Here is a 13994-nt window from a genome sequence, read left to right as displayed (position 1 = left end):
ATAAAACTTGAGAAAAACCCTCATCTTCAGTAATGCGCATACTAAAATTTAATTGGAATTCAGTTGTTTTTCTATTTAAATTTTTCTATGCGTAAACCGAAGACTCGTGTTCCTCTTAAATCGTTCCGCGGATAAGATATTTTCCGGAGCGAGTTTTCGGACAGTTTTATATATTTTTATAAACTGCGGTATTGTATTTCCCGAATTTTTGAGAAATAAATTGTAGTAATTTAAGCTTTATTTTCAACAAGGATATGTTGTAATTTGTTTCTTTGTATATTAAGCTTGCTGTTTACAGAAAAATATAGATCATGTTAATGTTTCACATATTTTTTTTAATTAAATATTTAGAGAAAGATAGTTTATTTGAAAATTATACAGAGTTTTTAACCTTACATTGTAGTATATAATCAGTAAAATCATCAGTTTCTGTTAATCAGCTGCTCATAAAATTAATCTGTTTCTTTATAGTAGAAATGATCAATTTCATAAACACCTGAATGAAATAAACAATTATATTAAAGTAAATTACAATTAAGATGAAATAAACAATTATATTAAAGTAAATTACAATTAAGATGAAATAAACAATTATATTAAATTACAATTAAGATCAGCTGTTTGTGAAATTGATAAATTTTAAGAAGTGAAGGAAATTTCTAATTGAGATAAAGCATTATAAGTGTATTGCCTGGTGAAGTATGAGACATTCGAAATAACGCATCCCCAGTACTGAAAGGAGCCATAATCTTCAACACAGCGTATAATTTGAAGATAAAAAGAAGAGACAGACATCCAGACAGAGTCGTCTTTTAAAATTTTTTTTATTTCCTTTATCACTATAATCAATTAAAAAAATTTTTTTGAGGAAAGGAAAAAGAAAGGTAGAAGGTTGTTGGTTGGTTCTTTTGTAACGGTGAAGGTCATAATAGGAAAGAAACATATTCAACCAACTGTTACTTGATACGTACGACGGTGACTGGATCGTCCTTTCCGCATGGTGGCATCCTGTAAATAATCAAGAACTGTTTTTCTCTCGTCATATTTCTTTGCGATACTCGCGTTAACAGTAAGCGCGTATTAAGTTAACGCAGCAAAACCTCTGAAGAAATTAAAGGAAAAAAAAAAAAGAAAAAATTCTCATGTTCTATCAAGCGTATCGTAGACCTTGAAATACAGCGTAATGATTATATCGTAGGTAGGGCAGGATACCAGTGGGCAATTCGCCTTAGGGTCTACTATATGCTACAGGTTCCTGACGCCATTTGCCAAGAAGTAGAGACGAGTTCTACACCAGGAATATATACATGTAATCGACTTACTCAGGTAAGTAAGATTGTTTAAAGCTATAGATAAAGTGACAGTAAAGTGTATTATACGTGGCCATCGAGTGTAGGATTCTTAAAGGTGCCCTGCTGTTTGGAATGCCGTTTCGACTCCTCAGGAATGTCAATGTGACAGTATATCGAGGGGTGCATTAATGCAATTAAGGGGTATATCGAATGTTTAACACCATTGAAACCGATACTGTTCATTCTAAATCGAAATTTTAATGGAATTTTATCGCATAAACGAGGTTAGTGTGTTATCAGCATGGCTAAACAAATGTCATTAAGGCAAAAGTATGAGAATTTATTGTTGTTAAGGTAGTATACAGCAAGTAGGTCTGTCTGTTAAGTGATTAATTGAAATTCCCACGCCGTTCCTTTTATATATATATATAGTTAATTAATAGACTGAAGGAAACGTGGGTTTTTTAGTGTTAGTTTTTCACGTATGCCGGTGTTACGTTACTTGAAATATTTTAATCTATTTAACAGTTGGATGATTTTTCTATTTAAGAAAAAATTCCATTCCATTTTTCTAGCTTAACCTTATTTTTTGATAGAATATTCTACTTAATAATTAGATATTACGCGTGCTTATAAATAATTCATGGGTAACGCATTACCATAAAATAGTTATGACGAATTCTCCGCCTTTAATCGCATACTTTTCCAATATGTGTTACTTAAAAATACAATTTGTCAGAAAAATTTGTATTTTTTTTTTTTTTTTGCTGATTTTTTTGGCTATTTTATTGCCTGACTTTCCAATAAAAGAAATAAAACAATAAAAAAAGCATTACTATTTTCACTTGTTGATTCTATCTAATTTTATTGAGGAAAATTGAGACAATAACTATTGTAGATGTTTGTAAAGATATATGCTTTAATATACCCTAGATAGGTGTATAAATATTAATATCATTTCTAACGTGATAAAGATAATTTTCTATTGTTTCTTAATTAACTAACGGGCTATACGTTACTGTTTAATTGTTACGTCAAATAATAGAAAATAAATTTATATTGTTACGTTTAATTTTAATTGTTGTAAGGTATTTTTTTAATGTATTGTCGGGTACAGAAGACCTTTTAATTGTTGCAACAGTCGGATCCAAATACAACATGGAGGTGAATCGGTTCGGCTTCCTTACAATACGTAAACCAAAATCATTATTGTGGGATACACAATGGTAACAATCACTCATTAGTAACGTTAGCAACGAGGTAGGAGGACATATTATGAGGGATTAAGATACCTTAAAGCTATCGTGTCCTGTTGATACTTAGCGTTACAAATTATATTATAATGTTACATTACTTTGCATAAATCGCTACGAGAAATTATACCGCCGTGGTACCATCTACACAGGGTTAGTTAACATTGCAAAGAGTAAAAGGATGACGTGACGGTTTATTCTTCTTCCCTTAAAAAAATACACATTTTTAACAATTAAAAATGACACTTTTAATCAGTCTAAATCGATCATTTTTAAGGTTTTATTGTTTAAAACACGTCACCGATAATGGCAGCAGCTGTGAACAACCATTTTTTTTTCCTTTTTTACTGTTACAGAATAGCGTGACTTTCACAGGAAATGAATCAAATCGTCACTTCCGATGAAAGGGCTCCTCTAATTATCGGTTACGAGACGAGACGTCGCAATCAAAACAAGGTTAATGAACTTATTTGAAGACTTTTAAGTAGTTCTTTGACTTCTACTGTTACTCTACACAACAACATTTTTGCATATACATACACAAGAGATGTAAAGTATAAAAGCATACCGTTACGTTGCCTAATTAAGCGTATAATTTTAGAAAGGCCAACGATAAGGATCGTAACTTATTAGCAAAACAATTGATATTGTTTTATGCGGTTATTTAAAGACCGGTATCTCGCCGGAAGTTACGTATGCGCGCACACTTTATATACCCCCCCAAAAAACTCAGTTTTCTCCCCTGAGCGCTGCGTAACACAACCCATTGTTAACTTTACGCATTAGTGAGATGAAGAATTTCAGTAGGAGCTGCTTATGGGATATTCGAGTTTAGGGGTGTGTCAGGAATGGTCGTTAATTTCTCATTGCTGGTATTTGACCCCATCTTTTATCTCGCAGCATCCCCTTTTATGGGAATTCGCATTTTGGGCGGCGTGATTTGACGTAATAACTTTTGTCGAGGGGGGAGGATAATTCTTTCAAATTATATTAGAGCGTGACGTTTGGTTTTTGAATGGAACCGCTATTAAGGAAACGTTTTGGGGGGTGGAGGTTTATACTCGGTTCTAAGTAGATCGGAAAAGTTTACACTTAAAATGGGCGGTTTAGTAGGTTTGTTTACTCACGAAGGGGGGATATTGCACTCTAATGGGTAAGTCGAGTCAATAGGTTAATGCGTGGGATCGTTTAAGTTTAGTAGAACATTCTGAGAATTATTCGAGTGGGGGGTCGTTTTGCACTACACAAATTCCACCTTTATGAAGCATGTCCCTGTTTATAAGTGTAAATTTAGGGCTGAATTTAAATAGTTGTGGGCCTAAGCTGTAGTAGGCCCCCCTGTATAAAATGTGAGGCTGTAAGCTGCAGAGTCGTAACACGAGACCCTGGTATTCGATGTAGCTAATAATATATGCAAATGATATAAATTCTATGGATCAAATGGCCCCATTTTTTTCTATAATTTAAAAATTGTTCGTACGCAAAACGAGGACAATTTTTTCTCAAACTGGTAACCCCTATTTGATTTCTTTATTTATCTTTAAATATTTCCTGAATGAAATTACAGTTACAATATTTCAATTGTTTCATCGGATAGGGGGCAACTTTCTGACATTAATTTGAAAATCAATTTTTTTGAGGTGTATAATTTAAATTTAAAAATAAAATAAATATACATATACCTAACATACCTAACACGCTATCAATTTAACAGGAAAAAATTATAGTTAAAATAGTATAAATTAAATAAATCTGTATGTTTGTCTGTATGTACTACAAGAAAAAAATCTCTGTAGGATTGGACCTTAACCTAATATCGGTTGTTGTCCCTGTTTCTCAATGTTATACACAGTCACAATGACCTTTTAGCCTTCTAGAAAGGAGCGTGAACCTAAAATTTATTCACATGAGTTCAGAATTTCACTTTCAATACCATTCACACCTGTGTTTTAGAAGAATAGTTATTAATGACTTAATTACTGTAGAATTTAATAAGCAAACGTATACAAGTTATCGTACAAACAAGTCATAAAAATGACTGCGTGTTGCGTAACAATGCTTCAGGTGTAGAACAGAAGAAAAGAATACTTTCTCTTAACGTAACTGGGACATCTGATTGTTATTTTCCGGTTGATATTATTACTAAAGCAGCATCGAATATTTATAGACGACGTAGAAAGTTCGGAATAACAACTTCACCTGTACCGGTAAGTACACACACCAGTTTCATTTTTTAGTTCGCGTTTTCTTCCCAAGATGGCGCCGTTTATGCCCTTTTGTTACTACGGTAGCATTTTTAAAGTTCGAATATTCGAGTATTTGGCATTGTTTAACGTTAATCTTCGAGTAATTGCGAACTTAAAGAACACGCGAATTTCTTCAGGGTAGTGATTGGCGCCCTTGAACTTTAGCCCTTGAGCCGAAATGCCACATCTAAATTCCCACATAGTTAAGAGCGTGTGTGAAATGCCTTCTAACAGAAGTAGGCTGTGGGGAGGATGTTGAGCATATAATCCAAAGTATGCAATGCTGATAGGCACCATTTTAAATCCTTTAATTCGGTATGTAAGTAATTACCTTTTTTTTAAAGTATATCACTGTGTTAAAGTACAGTACCTTATTGATTTATTGCGCTCTGCCTGTGATAAAAGGTCTACAGTTTAAGGCTTTTTAACCTGTAAATTTCTATTCTTTCTACTTTCTCTATTTAAGTGATTCCTAGGCACAGGTAAAACAATAGTTACTCGGGGCTCGAATCCTGGGAAATTCCCCCTTCCATTTACCCGGAGGACCTTTTTTTTATTGCTATTCGTATAATAAAATAATTACTTGGAACCGAATCAGGTTTTGACGCGGACAAGGCTACACAACAATAGAAAAGCTATATACAACGTTATTTTGTTTCCCCCTTATTGTACAAAGTTCGCCGTGTTATAATGTCTCCATTGTTATTACAAATCACGAAAAGCATCCAGTGTAATAGGTCAAACTATACATATGTTAATATAAAATTTTTGAATGTATAAAATTGATGTTTTTTTTAATATTTAAACATTTATCTTTTTTTAATTACTCAATTATTTAAAATATTCGATAACAAATTGAGTTCTTTGCAACTAGATGGCGCCACCATCTATGCAATTCTAAAAGCGATCATTTTTGTCGATCGCTATTGTTAGAGTATTGTTTTTCTTATGTTTTCGCGTGTAATTGCATGCAATTTGTTATTTGTTGCGCGAAACTTATAAGATTCTTTACTGGCTTTTTTTTAATGGTAAGGAGTTAATAGCATCGCCTTAAATTACCTGTAAGGAGAGTATACGCAAGGTAAGACTAGTTTGTATTAGTCACAATACGTTTATCGTGCTCTTAAACGAAAACTGTAAACAAAATAAACAAAAATATAAACTAAATCTTATCGAAAATCGAACTTTTACATATCCAAAGAGGCGCCGTTTGTGTTAATCGGTTAGTGACCTTTTAGTGGATAATAGAAACCTTACGAATGTTCCTGCTAACATTACTAAACAATATAAAGTCCAAAATGACAAAAGAGATGCAAGGGATAAAGTTCTAAATTGATTCATACCAAAAAAAAAAGGAGGGGGAAGAGAAACAAACCCTTCCCTTCTCAACCTTCTATTATGGAGTCTTGTTTATTACATTAGACGGTTATATTAAAAATAAAATTGATTGTGTTAGAAAGTAAACAAGTAAATTAAGATTTAAGAATGTATATTACTGCTGGGTGTGCCCATATATATATTTTGTACCATTAACAATCCATAAAAGGGGGAATATTTTTCTCTTGGGCTAGCAACTTTTCTTGATTTGTGATAGATAGATCCCTTGGGCGAAATTATTTAAAGTCAGATAAACAATACAAGGACAGGTTGAACTTTCTGTTTTGCTACTTGATATCCAAGAAATGTTTTCTGTATGTAGTAGCATTATAAAAATTTATATTTTATTACTAATTTTACATCCTGTAACTGATAAAAATCACCATTTTATGCACTTATGGTAAATCAAATTGTTGCATTGTATGCAGTAAAAGAAATTGTATAAAGGCTGTAAAAATTGTGGCTTCTGAGTAAAGAAGGTCCTCTCTACTTTTTTATAATCTACTGGGGCCTCAAGAAGCTGAGTGGCCCTTCATACGGTGTCTTTTGCCATGCATCACTTGATCTACCAAAGTGATTTAAATAAAAGAAAGTGTGGAATGCATTATTTTTGAGGCCCCATAAATATGACGCCCTAGTCAAATGGCCTTTCTGGCTTCCTTGTAATGAGGCCTGACTGTATAAAGTATGAAACTTACTAAACTTTTTTTTATATTGAAAAACATAATAATCATGCGCGTGGAATGTGCATACACTTGAAAACACCTAATAATACATTAAAAAAGACAATTTTTAATTAAATAAAAGAATATTTTAAATAATGGAAAAACGATTTTTATAGAAAATAAATTCTATTAAAATGTGACCCCATTTATAAATTTACATTATGTAAATAAATTATTCATTATTAAATAGAAGCAAATTGTTAATATATATATATATATTTTACTGCTATAACATTGCTAACCGGTATTCCTGCATTATATTTGTTGAAAAAATAACGCCAACGCATTGTCATAGAAAGAGAACCTTGTTATTTGACATTTAATTTATTAAAACATTATAAAATTATCGTAAAATTATTTTTTTGGAGTTTTTCTAAAAATTAATGCAAAATTTCAGTTAAATTTGCTCAATTTTATTGTATTTTTAATAAAATTTTCGAAAAACATCGCCTGAATCGAGTTTTTAGGGAATTTCCCGGAAATTTCCCCGTGAAATGTAGGGAAATTTCTTGGACTCAGGGAAATTTGTAGGGAATTTTTTGATTTTATTTCTGCAAAAATTTAATTTTAAAATGATTTAAAGAAATTTGAATAATCACACATTTCCCCCTTAGTAAATGAGAAGTTAATGAATTAAAAATAAAAATGCCATTTCACTGAATTTTCCCTCACATTTTTCCTTCGATTTTAAAATTAAAAGTTTATATATAAAAATTTCTCTACTTATCAGTTTATTGTTTAGAATTCTTTATCTAATAAATTTTTATTTGTTAATATCCCGTTTTATTATTATTACATTATTAAATATAAATAATATAATCGCTTAATTCAACAGACGAATGAACAGTTTAATAATAAAATTCCGTTACAATCTCTCTGAGAATAATGAAATTAGGGAAATTTTTTATTTGGGTAAATACTAAATCATGTGACCAAAATTTTTCCTGTATATCCCTAAATAAGTTTCCCAAACCTAATGAATTTTCTTTAAATTTCCCTACATTAGTTATTTAAAGACACGCCTTAGAGTAATTTTAATTTCTTATCATTTATTCTAGGACGATATTATTTTTAGTGAATGGTCGCTTATTATATACTTCCGTGATATACTTAAGAGATGTTATTAGCAGATACACATTTACTCTTAAAAATGATATACAATCTTATTGTTTATGTAGAGCGAATCATTTGCTTATCTCTTATCTTCAGGGGAGGTAATGTTTTATATTTCTTTAATATTAAACCGTTCACCTGAACTGGATTATAGAGAAGACATTATCAACAACAAAGAAAGTAAACAAAGGAAAATAACGTTGAAATTCTTTACATTTTGTGTGAAAAGCACTTTCTTTTTTTCATCTTATAAAGTTTTATCATTAAATACACTTTAATTTTACGGAATTTTTTTAAAAAATATTATTTCCTACAAATTAAAACCATATACACAAAATTGATTTATGCCAGAAAAAATCTGGATTTAATGGATCTAGGGAAATTTCCCTGAATCAATATATATATCTACTCAATATTAAACTCTAAATTTCCCGAATGTAAAATTGGAAAAAATATATTATTACGTTTGCTTGTATTACTAATAAGAGTGTTTTTGTGTTCTGTTCCTTTATCAGGGAATAAATGCTATGCAAATATCCGTAATTTCCCTTAAATTTCCCTTTTGTGTAAAATCATAGAAACGTCACTTCAAGGGGAAAATCTGAAGTATTCCTATTGTTTACTTTTAAATTGATTGATTACCTGACCGGTAGGGAAATTTCCCTTCTCCCCCTTAAATTCAACGAAAATTCTTGAAAATATTTTTTTTTCACTTTCACTTTTTCTTAATTTAATCTTTAAATATGTTAAGCTATTCCTTAAAAACAATGGCAAAATATCGAAATTATAGTTACTCCCGAAGGTAATGACGGATTTTTATTCTTCAATTGCGAATAAATTCAACACAAAATGATATGTTAATTATTCATATCAGTAATTACATCTGAATTATATTTATTTTTTTGTTCTAGAAAATATTTACCTTCTTGAACCCCGTGGATACTACGTAATTATGCGATGTTTGATAAGGAATAGCATTAACTATGCGACAAGATTGTGCACAAGAGGCGGCGTGGGATGTAATCCTAGCTTGTCTCCACCTTGACTCCAACCCACACTCATCTATCTCACTACAGGCGGGCATATATCTAAGATACTCTGTGGGATGGATATCGGCAGGCAGGGTTTAAATTGAGACCCTTCTTTGTCTCTCCTCCTATCTTCACTTCGACCAGTTTCTTTAATAATGGCTACTTTAAAGGTTATTGACACTTCATGCCTTATTTTCTTGTGCTTTATGTTGGCCTTATACAGTTTATGGAGGCAGAAATTGAAGAAAAACATCATAAATAAAATTTATCCTGATTGATAATAGCTTTGTTTACCATCTTTTGAATTTTTATAATAATAATAAATACAGTCAAACCGCTGAACACTGACGGGAACATAAAAACTGGCCGTTGTTGGGAGATTATTGTGTACGAAAAATGAAAAAAAAATGGCTGCTGTTTATAGATGGCCGTTATTGAAGGTTTGACTGTATATATTTGTTTATTCAAGCCTTCATTATGAAGTTTATTAGACATGATAATGTGATATATATTTAAAACTATGGATTAATCCGCCGATATTTCGTGCATAAACGATGCAATTTCAATAATTTATGCTGTATAAACCATAATTTCAGTTACAGATTTGCATATAATTTTTTATTTTATGTAAACTTTTCAAGATAAGCCATCAGCATACTTCATACTTTAAAAATACAGTACTTCATGCAATACAAAATACTCCAATATGGCGTACATTTTCAAATTTACACAATAAGAAATTGATTAATTGATCACATAACTGAAATATTTGGAACTTTTAATGGTAAATTATGCTCATAAATTAATAATTGTATGCATTATTTAATATTTACATATGGAACCTGTTAAAATATACTGTTTTTTTTTTAACGTGTTAAATCAGATTCGTTGGACTTTATACACGCTGATGAATCACGTTTTCAAGTGCAAGTTTGTCTGATGTTCGCTAATTTATCGAACAGATAAATAATATTTTGATATCAAAACCTGTATTTTTATTTATTTTTGTATCACGTAAAATTGGATATGAAAACTTGATTGTTCCTGGTAAGTGCTGAAAGTTATTACTTACATTTTTTTTTCGCTTATTTTTGTAGATAAAACTGCAAACTTTGATGGAAGCTGACTTTATTTTTAAGTTTATAGATTATAGATAGCGTGTATACAGTATTTTACTCATAATACAATACACTGACTTGTGAAAAAAAGTTATTGTGTAATGATATACGTGTAAAAGTGGAGAAATTTTAAGATGAACAATAGTTAGAATATTTCAAGTGGAAACACATGAAAGAATATAGAAACAAAACATAATAGGGATATATAAACACTGTGAAAAACACGTGAATAGGTAGATGCAGTACAAAAAAAAGGGGAACATTCATGACATGCATACAAAGGCTGATACAAAAGACACGAGAGGGACATTTATATACCATGGGAAGACAGAAAGAACTGACAAGAATGCAGGGAAAAATACATAAACAGGAGGAATACAGGAAAGTATACAGAAAAGTTACGTAAGATGATAGAAGCTTAAAGTAAGACCTGATAAGCATGTAAAGTAAGATTGTAACATAACGGGAATATACCAAGGGGCGTAGATTTAACGATGCAACCAAACGTGACATTGAAACGTTCATGAATAAATATTTACCCACATGATCGTCATAGATGAAAACCAAAATCATTCTAAATAAAAATGGGTAGAAAACAGTGCGTTTTTCTTTAATTTTCGACCGTACAAAAGCGAGTAACCTAGCTGAATTCTACATTAATTTTCTAATTATGTTAATTAGAAGCATATTTATGTAAGGGACGTATTTGTAAACCCAGTGCCTTGTTTGCTGTGATGATTACAACGCTTTAGGCGCTGCTTCTTATACTATGTAGAAGCCATCACGTACTTGTATAAGGTCTGAGGTAATAGTCTTTTGGAACAAACACGTTCTCCCGGCATTTTAACATCGTGACTGGTGTGGCGCCAAGGTGGGATACAATTAATAGGAGAGAAACCGAAAGCATCCAGCTGTAAATATATGTCTCGTCTTAAAGTTGCTTTATGCAATAGAAAATAATTGTCGTTAGGAGTAATGAGTTGCCTACTGTTATAAAAAAAAAAGTTAAAGGGAGGAAAAAATAAAATAACTTCTATGTGGTGGTGACTTTTTGCCCTCATTATTATATCATTTTAAACCGTTAGAATGAAGAATTCCTCGGTATATTAATCAAAAATGGTATAATTCGACTGGAAATTCTTAAATTATGTTCTTTATAATCTTCCTTTCTACATACAAATAAATTACTGTAGCATTAATCTTGATGTCATACTATATGAATAATTACATTTTGAATAAGTTTAATTTGGTTTTGGGTTAATCTATTGTTAATTCCACTCGTTAGAAAAGGCACTATATTTGCATAAAATCCCTGTGAAGATTTATGCAAATAAGTCTATGCAAAATTCGCCTGAATTTCTATGCAACAAGAACTTATACGCATAATTTTGTGAAGGAGAGGGCTCTCTAACTTAGGGCCACAACATGTCTAAGTCATGCCCTGAGTTATCTATACGAAAATATGTAACATATCTTCACACGATGTAGGCTGTATCAATCCAAAGACATTGACAGTGTAAGTGGCAACAGAAACTTTATTTTCTTTATTAAAATAACTGATATTTTTTCAATGTTTTGGGTTGATGTAACTGCTAAAAAGTTACTGTCGCCTTCAGGCCTTTTAAGTATTCCTAACATTTCCGGAGGAGAACGTTAATGAGTATCAGAATAACATTTAAATGCAGATTTGACGATAGAAAACGTTAATAATACATGACAAAAATAAAATTATTTTAGCAATTTGAAAGCTCGGATTCGGCAAAATAGGAATTTGATTAATATATTAATTTATTACTAACGTATTTACGTGGAGTGCGCATAATATTAATGCCGGAAAAGGAAGAAAATAAAAATACAAATAATTGGAAAAGTCAACTGCGCAGCTACAATACATGTTAGTAAGGCTATACTTTGAATAAAAGTTATATTTTTGCATTGTGTAAGCATTAAACTTATATAAGTTAAAGCACTTTAACTCGTAATTACAAAATTTTTTAACATTTATATTAGTAAAACTTACTTTTCTCATCGTAATTAGAGTCATGTTCACTAATTTGATCGTCCGAAACATTAAGATTGCCACTGTCTAAATGGGACACGACGTAATTAACATTATCACGATTTTTCTAATTAGTTAATTCATGCGTGACAGTTTTAAGAGGATAATTTGTTATGCTATTTGCCTTATTAACTTCGAAATATATACCATGGTGTATTAATTATAAACTTTTTTCCTCTATGGAAATGCTTTATCTGTGATAATAAAGACATATTTATTAGTTATTTTTCATGTTTCCTTTTCATTTTCCTCGTGGAAGAAATTCGTAATTAATAATTTGAAATTTTATTTATTTAATTTATCCTATTTAGTGTATATAATTTTCATATTTCAACGTGCGCGTTATACACGGTTCGCAGGCGTAAATGCAAATTTTAAGCTTATAATATTTTCACACGATCACGAATGTTGCTTTTTTGTTGTTATAAAAGAATACTTAAATAAAATATTTTCACAAGTTTGGCCTTTCGCTATGTATGCAAGAACGTAACCTAAGATTTGGTGTCAAGGGTCATCACTCTAACCTATATCCATGGAAAAGGGCGTGTACTCCTCAAAAATAGTGTAAAATAACAAGTGTAAATGCTCATAATAACGGACTGGATCGTATTTAAGAGGGAGATAGAAGGCCTCGTAATTGTAGTCTCGACCCGAATTTTACTGCCTTCGTCCACATCAAAATGTCGAATATTTTCCTATCCAAACATTAAAGACTTTAACAATAAACTTACATATTATTTATTTTTCCTTTTTAATGAAGACTTTGTGGGATTAATTTTATTTATTGACATTAAATTACCCTTTAGAATCGTAATTTACACTAGTTTATTATTAGTGTAGGTGCAATTTTGTTATTTTAATAGCGCTTCGGTCCCTAAAGCAGGATTCTCCAACTTCGATTTTGTTACCTTAAAAGTACATCAACTTCTTAATACATGGGTCTACAATTAATTATTCTAATTATTTATCCATAAACGTGTTTTATAATGTCAAAATTAATATATTTTTTCAGTCTTAAGTGTTCTAGAATTGGCTTAATTACTACAACTCTACTAATTAGTGAAGTATCTATAGACTTCGAATTATATAAAAATAGATGTATCTTATTGATAGATTAATAATTTTTATTATTTAATATATACTATAAAAAGTTCTTGTATTTTTCTAAAGTCAAGGTTAACAACTGCCTTGGGTTAAACTCTGTAAGCTTTATTTTTATGAATAACAAACTAGGTTATGTTTAAACGTAGTTACACTCTAGTAGGAATGTTCTCCTTGTTTTGTTACGCTGGTATAAGAAGAAAATTCCCTTTCGCCTTTTTTTTCTACTGTATTTTTTTATATTTAACTCGTCTGCATTACGTTACTGGGCGTGTCTTTGTAGTCCCTCGGGGTGTGGGTTTCCAACCAGTCTCATGAGGTTTGTCCCACTTCCCAATCTCAACCTGGCTCACCTTGGTGCCTCGTTTTATTATGCTCCCATGTTCTCTTCGTTATTTAGAGGTTCGCTTTTACAGATTTTTTAAACTTATTAAAAACGTTATAAGCGAGTCGAGGGAGAGGAATTACAATAAGCTTTCAATAAAAGTGCGATAGTATAAGGCGTGCTCTTTCTTCTAACCTCCCTCCTATTTACGTCACGCGTGTAGACCAAAGTCTCTTTTCGAGTTAATTAAGTCGAGAACCTTTACAATTATATTTTGGAAGGGAGAAGTAACAATAATTAATAACTTAACAACTGTTTTTCCTTCTAATTCTGGCTCACTTCCAGAGAAAAACA

General features: G+C 31.1%; 1 protein-coding gene across 4 annotated transcripts in view; it reads left to right on the top strand.

The window, feature by feature from the left end:
- Nucleotides 1-1060: 1060 nt before the first annotated feature.
- LOC136990354 (uncharacterized) overlaps nucleotides 1061-13994 on the top strand; it is a 63318-nt gene continuing 50384 nt past the window's right edge. Inside the window, exons 1-2 of one of the 4 annotated variants that reach the window (XM_067288747.1) lie at nucleotides 4794-5106; nucleotides 9921-10084. The gene's annotated coding sequence lies outside the window, so the exon portion shown is untranslated. Of the gene's footprint in view, nucleotides 1327-4793; nucleotides 5107-5608; nucleotides 5873-9920; nucleotides 10085-13994 lie in introns of those variants that run through there. The other 3 variants (XM_067288744.1, XM_067288746.1, XM_067288749.1) reach the window with 3 other exon arrangements.

Source organism: Centruroides vittatus, unplaced genomic scaffold (genome assembly GCF_030686945.1).
Source record: "Centruroides vittatus isolate TY-2023 unplaced genomic scaffold, ASM3068694v2 scaffold_907, whole genome shotgun sequence".
Taxonomy (NCBI): Eukaryota; Metazoa; Arthropoda; class Arachnida; order Scorpiones; family Buthidae; genus Centruroides; species Centruroides vittatus.
Note: the sequence above shows the minus strand (reverse complement) of the source record. Positions and strands in the feature narration are given on the sequence as shown.